Genomic DNA, 20,454 nt, shown 5'->3' with positions numbered 1-20,454 from the left:
GAGTGGGGAGGATTTTTCGGAAGCTCTCTTGAGCCACGACAAAGGAGAAAGAGAGTAGGGATTGCAGAAGGGAAAGCAAGAAGGGTAAGGGCTTTGGAACGCTCTCTCGAGCTTGCGAGGAAGAAGGAATTTCTCTTTCTCTCTCTCTCTCTCTCTCTCTCTCTCTCTCTCTCTCTCTCTCTCTCCCTAGACCTCGGTGGGAAATGAGGGACACTCTTCGTCTCTCTCTCTCTTGAGACACAACAAAGAAGGGCTCTTTCTCTCTCTCTTTGGACCTTGAAGAAACAAAGGAGGGCTCTTTCTCTCTCTCTTTGGACCTTGAAGAAACAAAGGAGAAGGTCGTGGGCAAGCAGTGGACAAGAGATCCGCTCCATACACTCTCTCTCTTTCTTGGAGGGAGAAGGCAATGGAAAAAGGAAGATTTGATCACCAAGCTACTTGTTCGGGAAGCGTTTAGCACGGATTTCAAGAGCTGGGAAAGTGGATAGGGTGGGATTTGTGGGCGGAAATTTCATGCTACTTCTAACAAATTAGGAATTTCCTATTAAGGGTTTGAAAATCGAAGAGCGTATTGACGATGGCGTATGCAATTGGCTTGCAAAGCGTTATTGAGGTCAACATTTAGAAGTACCGGAGGATTGCAAGCAGCAATTAAGTGCCGTTGTATCCTTTCAGTTTGTTTTAAACCATTATTTCTGTTCTGAGAGATGAGTTTATTCACAATTTCTCGCTAAGTGTCACTATATAATCTTAATAACACTAAAACCGTTCTTAATTGCACTTGTTCCCCTTGGTTTGCACCTTGGTTGCTTCTCTGTCTCCAGCTAGAAGCCCGACGCTTTCTCGGTCGACCTTGTAGAGACGATCACTATGATAGTTTGGTGAACCCGATGCGAAACTTGACTGAGGTAGATCAGAGAGTTAGTGATGTCCTCAAACCAAGCGAAAGACATGCAACAGATTATGGGATTAATGGATGCTATTTTGTAGTAGTAGTATGGAAGTCAAGTGCAAAATATGAATCCAAATATGGGTACCAATTTGAAAACTGAGAACTACGAATTGGAGTAGTCTACAAAAAGTGAATTGGGTGAATTTCAAGGGTAGAATAACACATAAATTTTTAAAGTATCGGAGACAGTAATGGAAAATAGGAAATCTGAAGCGTCAGATAATTGTAAACAAGAGATGCTACTACAATTAGCACTTGAAAATGCCAAACACTCAGTTTTTGATCAGCAGGGGATTTTTTATGGTTATGATCTAGTAGGATACTTGGATTGCTATGAAGAGGAGCTAGAGCTGTGTGGGGTGCCAAAAGAGAATAAGATTCTAAAATTTGACAGGTTTGTGATCCTTGATTATTGAGAGAGTCCAAGAGCTTCGACAACAAAATCTGCATAGTTGGATTGATTTTAAAGCTGTAGTTATCCAAGAACGTTGGGATCCAAGCATGTATGAAGATGATGAGAAATGTGTTAATATGCCTAACTATGCGGAGGTTTTTAAGCAGATTAGAGCTAAGCTGGAAACTTCTATTTATGAATGCTTGCTTGAGGATGATAGGCTATTACAGGATAAAGATGATTAAGAGGTTGTCCAAGCTATCTATGCAAAGCTTGGAATTGCAAATTTCATGCTGATGGTTGAAGTTGAAGACTTAAAAGGTCAAGAAAAGCATGAGGATTCAGAGGGTCTATACACACATGAGGGTTCATAGGGTGTGGATGTACATGAGCATCTACAGGACTTATGTATATCAGATTTACAGGGTTTTGGATACACTAGGTTTTAAGGGCTTGGATCTGTAAGAAAATGTGCTTGAAGATATGGGTCAAAGCATATATAGGTGGTAGCACTTTTGGGTGTCATGGACACTACTTCAATTAGTACTTTGGGACCCCCATTCTCACACTTCATACAAAATATCACCTATCATATTATATATCAATAGATAGCTCTTCTTAATGAGAATCTAAAAGTATATGGAGCACCAATTTTTAAGTAAATTTGTGAAAATTGTACAGGTCTCCACTTTTTGCAAGTGGTAACACCAAAAGGTGCAAAAAGTGGTACCACCTAAACATGCTTTGAGCCATATGCAAAGTGATAATTTGGAGGGGGTGCAAACTCCTTCTTTATCAAGAGTTTGTGATGCACAACTCTCAATATGGCAAAGTGCTTGTGAACTTGATGACGCTTATTCACAGGGGGTGCATAACAAATTGCAATCTTTTGGTGTTGCATATGATTGGGTTCATTGTGCCGATGATATGAACAGGGACGTAGAGGCAATTTTCAATATGCATGCTGAGCTTTGTGATACAAAAGTTCAAAGATATTTGGATGAGGGGGAGAAACTTGATGGGCAATCTACAACAGATGTGGCTAGAATGCATCCATATGTGGAATGCCTAGTTTGCAGCCTGAGATATGCAGGGTAGAAGATTCTTCTAAAGTGGTGGACCTTGAGCTTATGTCCTTATAATATGAAGCTTTGGAAGGCTTCTCAACTACAGATGCAAAGGGTACCGAGAAATTTGGTTTCATGGATAAGCACCTTAATCGATATGTGGTTTGATGATGACCTTATGCAGTTGTTGGATGATGCTCTATTGGGTTTTGAGCCTATACAAACTAGGGAAATGTTTTTTGATTCATCCCAAGACTCTCTTGAAGAAGATTTTTCCAGAGACTTGATGTATATAGATATGAATGATCCAAATTTTGATGCTAGAGGGGGTCAAGGTGAATTACCAATCCTTCTACCCCTGTGTGATTGATGATCAACAATTGGATGAGCCTATTTCACAAGGGACATGCCAATATCTAGTGATACCTGTTGTTGTATGGGATTTGATGCTACCCTATGATGTAGGGGATGCTGAGCTAGCTTTTGATCCAAGAGGAAACAATTATATGCATGATCTAGGGCAATTGATTGATATCCAGGTGGAGATGTATATGTTCGTGATTTGGGGAGGTTGAGTTATATACCATATGATCCAGGTGGGGTTCATGATGGTTTGTGGGTTATTCATGCTTATGCTCTATTGCTGGGAAATTCTTGTGTCTTCTCTCTGATCATGGAGGAGAGTATATTCTAGAAAGGACGAATTTTGTAAAATGTTTTTCAAAGCATGCTCACAGGTGTTAGCGTATGCTATTGGATGCATCTTAGCTCAACCTAGAGAGAACAATATGGATTTTCCAATCTATTACTTCAGTCACAAAACTCAATAAGTGCTAAGAGGAACTACATGACTACCGGAAGGGAAGGCTTAGGAATGTTCTATTCGGTCAAAAATTTTAGACATTACCTTCTCGCAAACAAATTTGTACTCTTTGTGGATCATCATACATTATTATATTTAGTGAAAAACCCATGCAATACTAGACGTATTGTTCGATGGTTCATAATCTTGCTAGAGTTTGATTTCACTATAGTGGTGAAGAAAGGGACCACTCATTAGAGGGTGGACTATTTATCATAGTTGATACATGGGAAAGAGCCTCTTGGGGTTGATGATGACTTGCAGATGTTCTTATATTTTTAACATCTAGATGGTACCTAGGTGGAGCGAGCATGTAATGCCGCTGCTCATCATTGGTTCTCAGAAGATTGGAAGGCAATTATCAATCATGAGAAATCTTGCTCATTGAAGCAATAGCCGGACAACTATATAAACATTGAAACGAAGGAATACTTAGGTTATGCACAGAGCCTTATGAGAAAGAATTGTGCTTGAGACAAGCTCACATACAAATGACGGGGTTTCACAATGCAAAAACACAGACATACCAAAGGCTGATGAGACTAGGGGTTTATTGGTCTCATATGCAGAAAAGCGTCCATGACTATGCTAGTTCATGTGACTATGCCAATCCGACATGCTATACTGTTTCGGATAGTAGAACCATCGAAGCGGAAAAAGTATATTGTGGACTATAAGAAACAAGGCATTTTGCCAGTAAACTTGAGCCAAGCTAGACTATTCTCAATCCAACAAGAAGCCAATCCAACATGCTATACTGTTTTGGATAGCACAACCACCGAAGTGGAAAAAGTATATTGTGGACTACATGAAACAAGGCATTTTGCCAGCAAACTTGAGCCAAGCTAGACTATCAATCCAACAAGAAGTAGATAACTAGGTTATCATGGAAAATAACTTGTATCAAAGAGGGATAGATACAAATTTGAGAATATGTGTTGGGGTTCAACAACACAGGAATATCTCTCAGCACACATGCTCTCAAATGGAGAATAAACACTCACTCCATGATTAGACTCAGCAAAAGACACAGTCAGATAACTTCAGAGTCAGAAAATAGAACATAGAGAAAAGATTAGACAGAGCAAAGAACACCATGGCTAAAGCTTCTCTCTCATTCCCCTACTTATAACTTGTCTCAATACAAGTACCAACTGATGGTTATAGCTATCCAACCCAAACATTTTCTTGACATAAAATATCAGACTCAACCAAATCCGGCCTAGCAAAAATCCGACCTAGCAATATTCTGACCCAACAAATATTTTGACCTAGCAATATTTAGACCCAACAATATTCAGACTCAACGAATATCTGGCTGACCAAATATCAGACTCAACAAATAATGAGACTTAGCAAATATCCGACTCAACAATATCTCGGTCGACACATGGCACGTCCTGATGGTAGATTTTGTAGAAATCCGACTCGGATCCACACATCCCTTGATCTTAAAACATTCATAGGTTTTGTTTGCATCTTTGCACCACTCTTTGGATTAGTCATTGATGTCTAAGACTCAAATACTGCTCCTCCAAAGTGATCCTTTGTTGTTTTTGGCTTTATTTGTTTAACCACAGGTGTTGCTGATCCTTCTCCTTGCTCTAAAACCTTCTTGACCTGCTGATATTCTTGATGCTTTTGATAAAAAACCGAGTTCCCCAATTCTTTGGCTCTATACTCATGGACCTTAATGGCCTTCAGAATTTCTTGCATGCTCTCTACCATTTGCTGCTTTACAATTGAAAGATCTTAGTCAAACATCAACACACCATTTACATGTGCATCTTCTTGACCTAATGCATGCTTCTTCAACTCCAACAAAGGTTGAAGTCAGTCATTCAAAAATTCATTTTGAACGTGAAAATTTGTATTTCTACTCTCCAATTGCTCTAGTTCAAGCTGAACTATGATCTCCAAAGTTTGTGTCCACTCCTTAAACATGCCAAGTGACATTTTAACTTTTTTCACTTCACTTGATGCTGTGTCAAAATTTCTTGCAGCTTTTGTTTATGCTTCTCTTCCATAGACTCCATCTTTGATTTCAGCCTATCCATTAACTGAGTTTGTTTCTGCAGATACACCAAAATTTTCTACCTACTGCATCGGAGTCTCTAGCTGAATTTGTTGCATACTGATGTACTTCTGCACATTTGCAAACATCTTGAAAGCCATTCCATTTTCCTTTGCAACAACATGTCCTTGTTTTGATGTTGCTTCAAAAATTAAATGTTTTTCCACCTTACATGTGCAATCCCATATCATTGTACTCCACTTTTTGACAACATGCCAAGGTAGGGAACCTCTCAAATACAAATACATCCAAATCAAATAATAAAAAATAAACTTATGGAACCAAAATTCAATGAGAAATCCTCTCCTCCAAAGATGAAGTGCAGGAAACAATTTCAACTTAGTGAAAACCTTTCACGCAAACTCCAACCGAACATCCTCTTTAAAATTTTAAGTATCCACTTCCTTTCCATTTACAAAATGCTCCTCTATAGATTTCTGAGATACCCACTGCTGCAACTGATTGACTTTCCATTTTTGTTGGATCTGATGTATTGCTACCTTTTTTCATTGTGAACTTTCTGTCATTCTATTGAAAATTTTTGAACTCCAAATTTTCAAAATCAAAGCATCCTCTATATTTTTCAAAAGCAGATCATCCTCATATAAAAGGCACATTCCACCTAATCCAATCGTTAAGTCCATCTTAACTGTAAGGTCTCTACTTTCAAATTGCACACAAGTTCTATTATGCATTTGTATTTTTTTTGAACCATCACTCCTTATTTAAGATGTTCGAGTTCAAATTATGAATCGTAGGTTGAGAAAACTTAGAAATTAAAATTTACGCTACAAAATTCTGACATGTTTAGCTATATGAATCACTAACTAACTTATTGCAAGATTTATTTACTGATTGTAGAATTTTCTTTTACTACTGTAAAGTTAATATAAGACTGTAAAGTTTAACTTAAAAATGTAAAGTAAATTATCATTAAGAAAATAAATAAAATAATTATAAAGACAAAAGAATACACACGGATGACAAATGAAGGCACATGGATCACATAGGAGGGGACAAAGTGGGACACACTATCACATGAAAAAGGAGAGGCTACTCTTGACTAATCTTAATGAGGGGGGGGGGGGCTTGTGTGGCCTTATCTTTTGATGATAATGACAAAGTGGTCAAGCTCATGGGTACCACAAGGGTACCAAAAACGCGGGTATGATTTTTGAAAAAAAATAAAAAAATAAAAAAATATTTTTTTATTAAAAAACAATTTTAAAAAAATATATTTTTTTGAAAACAAAAGTTGGAAAAAAAAGTTGGACGTTTTTCTTTCTACTATAAATAAAGCATCCATGCTCACACTTTAAACATAGAGATTGCCTCTATAGCGCTCACGAAGTGCTGCCACTTCTCTTAAAGAGAAGGCATCCACAAACCACTAAGAGAGCAAAAACTCTAGTGGACTAATAAGGTGTGTATTAATTGAGCATTCAATTAGTTTTAAAAAGGATATGTGTGTATGTGTGCTATCTCCTACTCTAATCTCTCTGATAGATTAGTAAGATTCAATTAGATATGTGTGTGTGTGTGCGCTATCTATAACTCTAATCTCTAATGGATTAGTAAGATTCAATTAGCTATGTGTGTATGTGTGCTATCTTTTACTCTAATCTTCTAATAGATTAGTAAGATTCAATTAGCTTTAAGAAGGATATGTGTGTGTGTGTGTGCTATCTTTTACTCTAATCTTTCTAATGGATAGTAAGATTCAATTAACTTTAGAAAAGATGTGTGTGTATGTTTTCTCTTACTCTAATCTCTCTAAGTATACCTACTCTCTCTAGTTAGTACATCTTCACTATTAACTTATATATTGTTAATTGAAAGTTAATACATAAGAGAACTCATCATATTTTTATTATACATGATGAATTTCTCATTCACCAATGTTATTATCAACTAGGTTAAATAGAATTTTGAATAATACTAAAAATTGATTTAGTTGACGTATAGAAATTGAAATTCGAATTGGACTAGAAATGTCATGCATAAAAGTAATGCATTCCTATACTTTCACTCGTAATTTACACACTTAATTTTTGATTAATTAAGATTAGCTAATATTTGATGTATAGAAATTAGATGTAGAACAACAACACTAAGTGTGAATCGAGTTGGCGAGGGTTCAAATTACAGACTCTCTTTGAAAACAAGGAGATTACTACGGAAATTGATCAATTTAAAGTTCTAAGTGTATAACATAAGTGTAGTACAAAAAAATGGCTCCAAAGCGTGCTCGAACATAAGGCGCTAATGATCATGAAGCCGGTACAAGTAACGGTGGAACTCCTGTGGAACATGCTATGTCTCCACCAATCGGACAATTCGGAGCTATGGTACAGGTTAGTATTGCAGTTTCAAGTTATGCATCATTGCATATGCAAGAACATAGGAATATAGTATTTACCTTATGAAAAGAAAACACGGACCGAAACCACGGGGCTTAACCCCAAGCAACTCGTCATATGTTTGACAAGTAGGAAAGATTGTCTGGTTAAACTGATTGCTATAGGAAAGAATGTTTGTCCAAAACCTTTAGTATGGTTTTTCTCAAGTCTCTCTACTTATTAGCGCTGGTATTATGTGGCAGTTGCCGAGGCGTGAGATGACGCCCAGGATGGCACCGCTGATGCTGTGGTGGGAGTACACCCAGATTAGCCAAGTTGGATACTGCGGTTTTGTTTTACCGTGGCGTGAGGATGATGCCTAGATTGGCACCGTTGTTGCTGTGACGGGAGTACGTCTAGATTAGCATAAGGAGTATTTGTCGAGCGGTATGGGACGCTCATGAGGACAAGGGTTTTTATGAATAATGTATACACCGATCGGACATAATAGCGCCAGTAGAGATTCTTGAGTGAACCTAATCCAAGGGTTGTTGGTTTAAAATTGGACGATTTCTTGTTTGATAATTGTTTGTAATACTGTTTGAAGGGCTGTTTTAACGAACCAGTATCATAAATAAAGTAAAGGAACATGTATGTTTAAACAGTGTGGTAGTAATTAGATAACAAAAGAAGGGTGAGTGTGGTATGGAAAGTGGGAGAATGATACCCCGACGGTATCATTCTATGGACGGGTGGACCCGATGAGTCGGGTAACTTTGCAATGCTAGAATTTTTTTTTAGTCATAAATCTTAAAAGAGACAAACCTTGGCGGCTGTGCTTCTTAAACATGGAGAAAAAAGCGCACAGGTTGGTCACTCTAAGATTTACAGTTTTAGGTATAATTGATTATAGATAGTTTTTAGATAGGGTTATGGTGGTCACGCTCCGCCATAGCGAGATAGGACCAATCCTTCACTAACGGTTCATGCTCGTGGCTACGTAGTAGCTAAGGCAATGTCCGTTGGTTTTTCCTTATCAGGATTGGAGACCTATCAAAGGTACTCCGCTCCTCTCGACAAGGGGTAGGGACCTCACACTGGTATCAGAGCCTAGGTTAAAGCTTGGGGAGATTTTTAGATTGATGTTTGGATATTGAAGGATGCGAATGTTTGAAATTATAGAAGAGCATAGAAAAATTGTTTTGAGTTTTTATATGGTAGTGAAGACTGAACTTTCCTGGTACAGGAAAATGTTCATTTAGCCTACCAGAAAGTCCAGGTGTTCACCATCATGTTTGAAAATGCATGCCAATCACCAAATTATCAGTTTCGAAAAAGGGTGATGATGATTTTGGATAGGGTGTTTGCACCACCTATTCCAAGGGTGCATAGGGGATGGGGCATCAACTGGAGTCCATCTGGAGGAATCTATACCATCGATACTGACAAGATATGGTGCATGGATACCAATCTCAAGAAACTTCATTGGGCAGAGGAGTTAAAAGTCATCGAAGTTTATCTTTTCCTTGGTACTAAGAATCCGGATGCTACCATATCCTTGGGAGGAGAAAAGATATCTCAGACTCAATGGGTCTATAACCAAGTTACAAAAGTTATCCATGGTGGTAGGATTCGACCCATATATGTATCTCGTAGCTTTCAAGGGTCAAAAGAAACTTATTATTTTGATCCTTTAGCCTATCCTTTTGTAGTCACTAAACTCAAAATATAGAGACATTACAATCCTTGTACCTAAAGACTACCAACCTTGGTAGAAAATAATGTGTATATAAATAAATTTTGGATTAATATTAGCTTTTGTTTGTATTATTGTCTGATCAAGTTTTGCCTTAAAGTGGATTAAAGTTAGAGTATCCAATAAAGTTTCACTTAATCTATATTGCACAGAGTGCGGTGTACACATCTCTTCAAGAGAAAAAGTTACTTCTCAAGAAAACTAAACTTCCCTCTTTCAAAGGGGAAGGAGCCCTAGTTGAGCGCGATGCAGAAGTGTGGCTCGAAGAGATGGAAGATTATTTTGCTGCTGCTGGTACTACTCCCGATAACCAGGAAATGTTGGCTATGTTTCGTCTCACGGGGGATGCCAAGCTTTGGTGGAAACAACACTCCAAAGATAATCAAGTAGCTCAAAACACTCAAACTTGGGAAGACATTAAGTATGCTGTCAAAGGACGCTATCTTTCACCTGCACACGAATCCCTTAAGATGAATGAATTCTTCAACTTATGTCAGTTTCATCTTACAGTGGAAGAATACTACTCCAAATTTGTAACTCTTAGGCGCTATGCTCCGCCAATGACCGCAGATCAACAAGTAGCCCGTTTCTGCCAAGGGCTAAATTCTCCTTTAAATACTTGTCTAGAAGCCATGAGGCCTGTAAATTTGCAAGATGCTCTTTTAAGAGCTAAACCCTTAGCTAAAGAGATGTCAAACTCTCAAAGGGTACGAAATGGAAATTTAAGGAATGCTGGAAGGAGAGGACCGCCTATGATGTGGAACCAAAGGCAAGTTTACCCAGTTCACCAAACTCATCCAATAGTTGCAGCTTCAGCAACTGGAGCTCAAAATGCAGATCTTAGATGCTATGAATGCAACGAGCTAGGACATTTCAGGAATGTATGTCCTAGGCGAGTCTCCGCAACAAATACACCTACTCAAGCTAGAGGACGAGGACAAATAATAAATCGTGGAGGAAGAAATGGAGGACAAGATCGAGGGCGCGGAATTGCTGCCAGAGTCAATGCTATCATAGGAGAACCAACATTGGGAGAAGAACAAGAGGAAAGAGCAACTCTACATGCTGCAATTGATAACCCAAGAGCAAGACAACAATATGCTATCATTCAAACACCTGCAAATCACCAAGGTGAAAAATTTGAGCTTCTTATTGATTGTGGTAGTACTCATTCTTTCTTGTCACCTAAATGTTTAAGGAGGTTAGGACTTAATCAACACCCTTCAAGAAAGATGAGAGTTGAATTAGCCAATGGAAAGGAGGTGTTATCTCAGTACACTATGGGAAAAATAGATTTCAAGTTGGGAGAATACTCTACTTCTGCTACTTTTCGAACCTTACCCATAGGAATCTATGACGGAATTCTTGGAATGGATTGGTTAGCCAGTCATAATGCCAATATCCATTGTGCCCAAGGAAGTGTTACTTTTGCAGACAACCTAGGTCAAGAAGTCACTATTCAAGGCCAGAATGGACGACCAAAAGCTTCCTTGGTCAAAGCTAATCGTCTTTTGAAAGGGTTACGCAAGGGTCAACAAATTTTTGTAGTCAAGATAAACAAAGTAGAAAAATCTTCTTCCAACCCTGAACCAATGTGGCTAGAAGAATTTTCGGATGTTTTCCCTGCTGAACTTTCTGAACTACCACCACCTAGGGAGGTAGACCATGAAATCAAAATTTTTCCAGGTAGTGAACCAATCTCAAGAGCGACGTACAAGATGTCACTTCCAGAGGCTATAGAACTCAAGGAGCAGCTCAAGCAGTTGATTGAGCAAGGGTTTATCCGACCTAGTACATCTCCATGGGGTTCACCTATTCTCTTCCAAAAGAAAAAGGATGGCTCTCTTCGACTTTGCATAGATTGTAGGGGCTTAAATCAGGTTACCATCAAGAATAAATATCCAATTCCTCGTATTGATGAGATGATGGATAGATTACATGGAGCCAAAATATTCACGAAGATTGATCTTAGATTTGGCTATCATCAAATTCGAATCCAGGAGGTTGATATCTCCAAAACAGCTTTCAACACTCGTTATGGTCATTACGAATTTACAGTGATGGCTTTCGGACTTACGAATGCTCCTGCAACTGTCAATCGTCTGATGCACGATATCTTTAGAGAATTCTTGGATGATTTTGTCCTAGTATTCTTTAACGATATCTTAATTTATTCCAAATCAGAGGAAGAGCATGAAGGACATGTTAAGAAAGTGTTAGAGCTTTTACGCCGAAATAAGCTGTATGCAAAGAAAAGCAAATGTACCTTCTTTACCCCTAAGGTCTATTACTTAGGGTTTATCATTTCACCTGAAGGAGTCTCTGTTGACCCTGACAAAGTCAAAGATATTGTGGAATGGCCTCAACCCACTTCACAAACCGAAGTCAGAGGGTTCTTAGGTATCACAGGGTGGTACAGGATCTTTGTAAAGGACTATGCTCTTAAAGATGCACCACTAACTGACTTGCTAAAGAAAGGAGCTACGATACTTTGGGAAGAAAAACATGAGTCTTGCTTCAAAAAACTTAAGGAGTATCTTGCTTCAGAACCTCTCTTAAAACTTCCAGATTTCACCCAAGAATTCGAGGTGATCATAGATGCTAGTAACCTTGCATTAGGAGGAGTCCTTACTCAAGAAGGAAGGCCTGTAGCTTATACTTCTCGGACGCTTAGGATTCATGAAGTGAATTATGCTACACATGATTTAGAATTGCTAGCAGTTATTCATGCTCTCAAGCTATGGAGACATTATCTATTGAGACGCCAATTCCAATTGGTAACAGATCAAAAGAGTCTTAAGTGGATTTTTACCCAACCTAACCTTAATATGAGACAGAGGAGATGGATAGAGCTCATGCACGAATATGATTTTGATATTAAATTTAGACCAGGTAAGGATAATGTTGTGATAGATGCCCTAAGCCGTAAAGCTTTTCTGGGGGCAATTTCCATGGCTAAGAACCCTATTTTAGACAAGGTCTCCTATGCTGCTATCAGAGATGCAGATTACCAGATGCTTGCTAGTATCCTACGTGAAGAGAGGGTATCATCAAATCCGCCTAAACCTCTACATTACTCCTTCGAAGATGGGAAAATTTACTATAGGAATTGACTATGCATACCTAAGGATATTACCCTAAGGAATGCTATCCTATATGAAGCACATGATGGCCCAACTTCAGAACATCCAGGTTATGCCAAAACTATCAATGCAATTCGCAGAAGTTACTATTGGCAAGGTATGAAGGGTGATGTCCTTCGCTATGTCAAGCAGTGTTTGTCTTGTCAAAGGATTAAGGCAGAGAGACTAAAGATGCCAGGTAAATTACATCCTTTAGATATTCCACAAATGAAATGGGAATGTATTAGCATGGACTTTATCACCGGGTTTCCTTCTGTCCAAGCTGGCTATGATTCAATCATGGTCATAGTCGACTTGCTTACTAAAGTGGATCACTTAATCCCAGTCAAGACAACCTTTACAGCTTCAGATATTGCTCGTCTGTTTGTGAAGGAGGTTTTCAAAATTCATGGTTTACCCAAGAGGATTGTTAGCGATCGTGATGCCAAGTTTACTTCAAAGTTTTGGGTATCATTGTTTCAAGCTATTGGAACCCAGTTATGTTTTAGTACTGCTTATCATCCTCAAACTGATGGCCAAACTGAAAGAGTTAATCAAGTAATTGAAGACATCCTCAGAGCCTACTGCAATAGAGAACCTCACAAGTGGATTCAATACCTACCCTTGGTAGAGTATGCATACAATTCCTCTACTCATAGAAGTATTGGAATGACACCTTTTAATGCTCTTTATGGTCAAGAATGTTTATCACCTCTTAACTTTTGTGACCCCACTATAAGGGTAGAAGCCTCAAAGAAAATTCTTGAAGAAATGGAAGCTCAAACCAAAGCTATTCGAAGGGATATTCAAGTGGCTCAAGATCGACAAAAGAAGTACGCCGACTTAAAAAGATCTGATCGGATTTTCAAAGAAGGTGACAAAGTTTTCTTACGAGTAAAGCCCAAAAAGAGCAATCTGTCTCTCGGAAGGTATAAGAAGCTTAGCTACCGATATTGTGGACCTTACGAAATAATCAAGGTTGTAAGTGATCAAGCTTATAGACTAAAACTCCCTTCTCATCTCAAAGTGCATGATGTATTTCATGTAAGTCCGTTAAAACCTTATGTATATAACCCTGACCATGTCCTTGATGATGAGAAAATCATTTTACCTGCTCAAGATGTTCTACAACTCCAACCTGATACTATCCTGGAAACTCGAGAGAGAAAGCTTAGGAATAGATCCATCAAAGAACATCTTATCTTATGGAAGGATTTCCCTATAGAAGATGCTACTTGGGAAGATGAGACATCCCTTCTTAAGGATTACCCTTCATTGTTCTTAAGATGAGGGCATCTCAAATTCTAAGTTGGGGAGATTGTAAGGTCTCTACTTTCAAATTGCACACAAGTTCTATTACGCATTTGTATTTTTTTTGAACCATCACTCCTTATTTAAGATGTTCGAGTTCAAATTATGAATAGTAGGTTGAGAAAACCTAGAAATTAAAATTTACGCTACAAAATTCTGACATGTTTAGCTATATGAATCACTAACTAACTTATTGCAAGATTTATTTACTGATTGTAGAATTTTCTTTTACTACTGTAAAGTTAATATAAGACTGTAAAGTTTAGCTTAAAAATGTAAAGTAAATTATCATTAAGGAAATAAATAAAATAATTATAAAGACAAAAGAATACACAAGGATGACAAATGAAGGCACATGGATCACATAGGAGGGGACAAAGTGGGACACACTGTCACATGAAAAAGGAGAGGCTACTCTTGACTAATCTTAATGAGGAGGGGCTTGTGTGGCCTTATCTTTTGATGATAATGACAAAGTGGTCAAGCTCATGGGTACCACAAGGGTACCAAAAACGCAGGTATGATTTTTGGAAAAAAATAAAAAAATAAAAAAAAATATTTTTAAAAAAACAAAAGTTGGACGTTTTTCTTTCTGCTATAAATAGAGCATCCATGCTCACACTTTAGGCATAGAGATTGCCTCTATAGCGCTCACGAAGTGCTGCCACTTCTCTTAGAGAGAAGGCGTCCACCAACCACTAAGAGAGGAAAAACTCTAGTGGACTAATAAGGTGTGTATTAATTGAGCATTCAATTAGTTTTAAGAAGGATATGTGTGTATGTGTGCTATCTCCTACTCTAATCCTCTCTAATAGATTAGTAAGATTCAATTAGATATGTGTGTGTGTGTGCTATCTATTACTCTAATCTCTAATGGATTAGTAAGATTCAATTAGCTATGTGTGTATGTGTGCTATCTTTTACTCTAATCTTCTAATAGATTAGTAAGATTCAATTAGCTTTAAGAAGGATATGTGTGTGTGTGTGTGCTATCTTTTACTCTAATATTTCTAATGGATAGTAAGATTCAATTAACTTTAGAAAATATGTGTGTGTATGTTTTCTCTTACTCTAATCTCTCTAAGTATACCTACTCTCTCTAGTTAGTACATCTTCACTATTAACTTATATATTGTTAATTTAAAGTTAATACATAAGAGAACTCATCATATTCTTATTATACATGATGAAATTCTCATTCACCAATGTTATTATCAATTAGGTTAAATAGAATTTTGAATAATACTAAAAATTGATTTAGTTGAAGTATAGAAATTGAAATTAGAATTGGACTAGAAATGTCATGCATAAAAGTAACGCATTCCTAAACTTTCACTCGTAATTTACACACTTAATTTTTGATTAATTAAGATTAGCAAATATTTGATGTATAGAAATTAGATGTAGAACAACAACACTAAGTGTGAATCGAGTTGGCGAGGGTTCAAGTTACAGACTCTCTTTGAAAACAAGGAGATTACTACGAAAATTGACCAATTTAAAGTTCTAAGTGTATAACATAAGTGTCGTACAAAAAAATGGCTCCAAAGCGTGCTCGAACATAAGGCGCTAATGATCATGAAGCCGGTACAAGTAACGGTGGAACTCCTGCGGAACATGCTATGTCTCCACCAATCGGACAATTCGGAGCTATGGTACAGGTTAGTATTGCAGTTTCAAGTTATGCATCATTGCATATGCGAGACCATAGGAATATAGTATTTACCTTATGAAAAGAAAACACGGACCGAAACCATGGGGCTTAACCCCAAGAAACTCGTCATATGTTTGACAAGTAGGAAAGATTGTGTGGTTAAACAGGTTGCTATAGGAAAGAATGTTTGTCCAAAACCTTCGGTATGGTTTTTCTCAAGTCTCTCTACTTATTAGCGCTGGTATTATGTGGCAGTTTCCGAGGTGTGAGATGACGCCCAGGATGGCACCGCTAATGCTGTGGTGGGAGTACACCCAGATTAGCCAAGTTGGATACTGCGGTTTTTTTTTGCCGAGGCGTGAGGATGACGCCCAGATTGGCACCGTTGTTGCTGTGACGAGAGTACGTCCAGATTAGCACAACGAATACTTGTCGAGCGGTATGGGACGCTCATGAGGACAAGGGTTTTTATGAATAATGTATACACCTATCGGACATAATAGCGCCAGTAGAGATTCTTGAGTGAACCTAATCCAAGGGTTGTTGGTTTAAAATTGGACGATTTCTTGTTTGATAATTGTTTGTAATACTGTTTGAAGGGCTGTTTTAACGAACCAGTATCATAAATAAAGTAAAGGAACATGTATGTTTAAACAGTGTGGTAGTAATTAGATAACAAAAGAAGGGTGAGTGTGGTGTGGAAAGTGGGAGAATGATACCCCGAAGGTATCATTCTATGGACGGGTGGACCCGATGAGTCGGGTAACTTTCCAATGCTAGAATTTTTTTTAAGTCATAAATCTTAAAAGAGACAAACCTTGGCGGCTGTGCTTCTTAAACATGGAGAAAAAAGCGCACAGGTTGGTCACTCTAAGATTTACACTTTTAGGTATAATTGATTATAGATAGTTTTTAGATAGGGTTATGGTGGTCACGCTCCGCCATAGCGAGATAGGACCAATCCTTCACTAACGGTTCATGCCCGTGGCTATGTAGTAGCTAAGGCAATGTCCGTTGGTTTTTCCTTATCAGGATTGGAGACGTATCGAAGGTACTCCGCTCCTCTCGACAAGGGGCAGGGACCTCACATTAACATCCTGTAATGTATTCTTCTTTGCCCAGTTTGCTACTCCAAAATTTATAGCACATGAAATCCTGAATTTTGATAGTCCACCATCCATATATGACAGTCCATCCTGTAAGAATCCACTTCTACTATCTCATCAACTTTAAAACACACATCTTTCAACAAAAGTATGCTTGGATTGAGAACAACTTGTGCCACATGAATTTCAGAATGCACATCCATTGAAATTTCATCATTCTGCATTTCAAACATCATTGCATGCTCCACAAAACCTGTTAAACCTGTTTTACACTCCTCAAAGACTTGCTCTTAACATTCTTCATGCTGAATTTGATCTGTGAGACCTTTTTTTGATTCATCCTTGTTTAGATTGGAACAACAGAATCTACTGCTTCCAATTCTTTGCAACTGAAGCATATCCTTGCTTGATATTGACCTGTGATATCAAAATCTGTCCTTCAAAAGATTCAAAACCAAAATTTTGATTCACTTGATCATATGCAACATCTGGCATAGTGGTTTGATTTTTTGTTTGAATTTGCCGATCATCAGAATCAGCATCTATAAACTCCTTCAATGTTCCTTCAACACCTTTTTGCAACACTTTCACCTGCAGGGATCTTTTTGGTGGAGACTCCTCTTGAACTGATATGGTTTTCAGAAATTTCTCCTCAGTAAACTTGATTTTAGGAAATTTGATTTCCATCAATTCCTCCAATGCATTCATCTCACTATCCACCTCTTCAAGTGGGCTTTGAATAACATGAACAATATCATAGTTATGTATGACATGCTTCTCCTCACAAATAGGGTAACAACATCATAGTTATGTATGACATGCTTCTCCTCACAAATAGGGTAACAACATTTTCCATATGCAAACAACATAAGTTTAAGCAATGGACCTTCCTCTTCCACTCCATGGGTATACTCTAGTGGTAGGTTAGGGGTATCTAGGGGCTCTTCTAGGGTCTTTTGGCCAACCTCCTTTTGCACCTCCTTCTCCTCCATCTTTGGTATCCCTACTTGGTGGATTACATGACCGATCCTCCATCCATCATCATCATCTCATCATCACTCGAATCCCCTTCAAACTCATTCTCATATGCACCCCTCAGCTTCTCACATGCTTTTTGCAACTTGAAAACCTTCTTTCTACTAGAACGTGATTTTCCCCTATCCCCTTTATGATCATCTAGCCATTTATATGCATTCTCCAAGTCATCTTCAAAATCATCTAACTTCTTTAAGCCTCTTTCCATTTTGTTTTAGGAAGTTTCCATTTGCAATTTGTGGCCAATGTTATGAAGTCTTGTGCACAAATCCACCATGCACCACTTCCTACAAGCATCTCTCTTTAAGCACTCATCAACTACACATAGCATGTTATGAAGTCTTGTGCACAAATCCACCATGCACCACTTCCTACAAGCATCTCTCTTTAAGCACTCATCAACTACACATAGAAAATCATCCACCTCATGCTTCTTACCCATGCAAACCTCACATTTCTCTTTCTTCCTTTTACCCCCTATAACATTCACTTCATTAAAATACAACAATCATGTTTAGCCCTCAAGATCGGTGCACCACACCTATCCGAGACCCATTAAATTTGATAAATGAAGAGCCACAGATGCTGTACCAGGATCCGCATAGTCCATTTAATTGGTTGCTTAAATTGATTGGGATATTTTAGTTTAGTGATGTATTTATATGTTTGGAAAAATTCAGTAAAAGATACCATTCTTAAGTTTGTTTGCTTCGACATATCTAATTATCAACATCAGATTCAACATCAAATTTCTCTTTCTGATTTCAAGAAATTGTTCTTTTGTCTCTACAAAATCATCCAAATTTCCACCATTTTGCACGGTCTGAATCTATAGCACCTTGCTGAATCTGTGCAGCCTGAATTTGCAACACTTATAGGAGTAAAATCAAAATTTTGAATTTTCAGCAACGCTTCTAATCAAACATGATGGTTGACATCCATCATCTCTACTACTCTTGAATTTCCTCTCCTTGATCTAACAATTTCTCCTTTAGGATAGATTCTTTCATAGCATCATCACTAGTGAAACACAAACACCGACCTTGAATGCTGAGACAAAAGGTAATCAGACCCAACATACATACCATCACAATAAGTAATTAACTAAACAAGAATGTCAGACACAACACACAAACAATTGCAGTAAGTTCACTAAGTAGGTTCACCAAATGTGTTGGCGAAACCTTCAATGGCCCAACAGGATTGCCAAATGCGTTGGGGTTCAACAACACAAGAATCTTTCTCAACACACATGCTCTCAAATAGAGAATAAACACTAACTCCATGATCAGACTCAGCAAAAGACACTGTCAGATAACTTAAAAGTCAACAATACAGAATATAGAGAAAAGATCAGACAGAGCAAAGAACACCATGGCTAAAGCTTCTCTCTCATTCCCCTACTCATAACCTGTCCCAATACCAGTACAAGATGATGGCTATGAGTGTCCAACCCAAAAATGTTCTTGACATAAAATATCAGACTCAAAAAAATCCGACCTAGCAAAAATCCGACCTAGCAATATTCCGACCCAAATATTCAGACCCAGCAATATTCCGACCCAGCAAATATTCAGACCCAACAATATTCAGACCCAACAATATTCAGACTCAACGAATATCTGCTGACCAAATATCAGACTCAGTAATAATCATAGTCAACAAATAATCAGACTTAGCAAATATCCGACTCAACAATATGTGACGTGGAGCATGAGTACTTACCGATATTTGAGCAAGCACATGCGACCGGTGGGAGGTCACTTTTTCATTGGCAAAACCATAAAAGCAATACTTCTTGTAGGAATCTGGTGGCCTACTCTATTCATGGATGTAGAGCACTATGTCAAAGGATGTGATTCTTGCCAATGAACAAAAGTACCAATGTGACGTGATGAGATGCAGTTGTGACCAATGATGAGAGCTAGTGAATTTACCAAATGCGGAATAGACTTTGTTGGGCCTATTTCACCACCGACATATCAAACACATGCCCAATACATCATAGTGGCAACATATTATTTGACCAAATGGGTAGAATCCAAAGCACACAGCAAAACAATGCCATAACAATAGCGCAGTTCTTGTATGAGAAAATCTTCATGAGATATGCGCTTTCAATTGAGATAGTCAGTGATTGTGGGACTCATTTTCTCAATGAGATGATTGATTATCTATTGCAAGAATTTATGGTGCTTCATTTAAAATTTGTGACACACCACCCTCAAGCAAATGGGCAAGCTAAGAGCACAAACAAAATTCTATGCACAATGCTCTTATATTTGTTACTCAACCACAATACGTCAGTCTTGAATGCGAGGGTGCATTGAGATTTTCAATGTTAGAATCTCCCTCACTCTCCATCTATGTTGTCCAAACCTCTTTTAGTGTTCGTTTCAACTTTTGATACTTGCCTTTTTGTTCAGTTTTGTACATCTTTGTTGGTGTGTTAGTCGCGTCCCTTGTTTTCTTTTTCCTCAGCTATGTCAAAGGTTTTTTTGGTTATTTTTTCTTGGACACAGTCATGTGCTCAAAAGTTGTCTGTTTGGGTAATCAACTTTGGAATTGGTTTCTCGAATTTGGTTTGTTGTTTTCTCATGCGTCTCATTTGCTATCTCTTTTGTCTCCTTATTTTTTGGTTAGGAAACTCATAGAAGACCAGCTCATTCGATTTTGGAGATTTGTGTTTTCTAAGCCACTCAAAAGATTGTTTCTTAGTATCATTCCCAAGTTCATCTCTTCTTGAATCATGAAATTCATCCTCATTATCATCACTTATATC

The 20,454-nt window shown here is 38.0% G+C and overlaps 1 pseudogene; it reads right to left on the bottom strand.

Annotated features, from left to right (window-relative positions):
• Positions 1-16,669: 16,669 nt before the first annotated feature.
• On the bottom strand, positions 16,670-17,880 carry LOC147428868 (uncharacterized; annotated as a pseudogene).
• Between the last annotated feature and the right edge of the window lie 2,574 nt (positions 17,881-20,454).

This window comes from Adiantum capillus-veneris, chromosome 22 (genome assembly GCF_014529385.1).
Source record: "Adiantum capillus-veneris isolate H3 chromosome 22, ASM1452938v2, whole genome shotgun sequence".
NCBI lineage: Eukaryota > Viridiplantae > Streptophyta > Polypodiopsida > Polypodiales > Pteridaceae > Adiantum > Adiantum capillus-veneris.
Note: the sequence above shows the minus strand (reverse complement) of the source record. Positions and strands in the feature narration are given on the sequence as shown.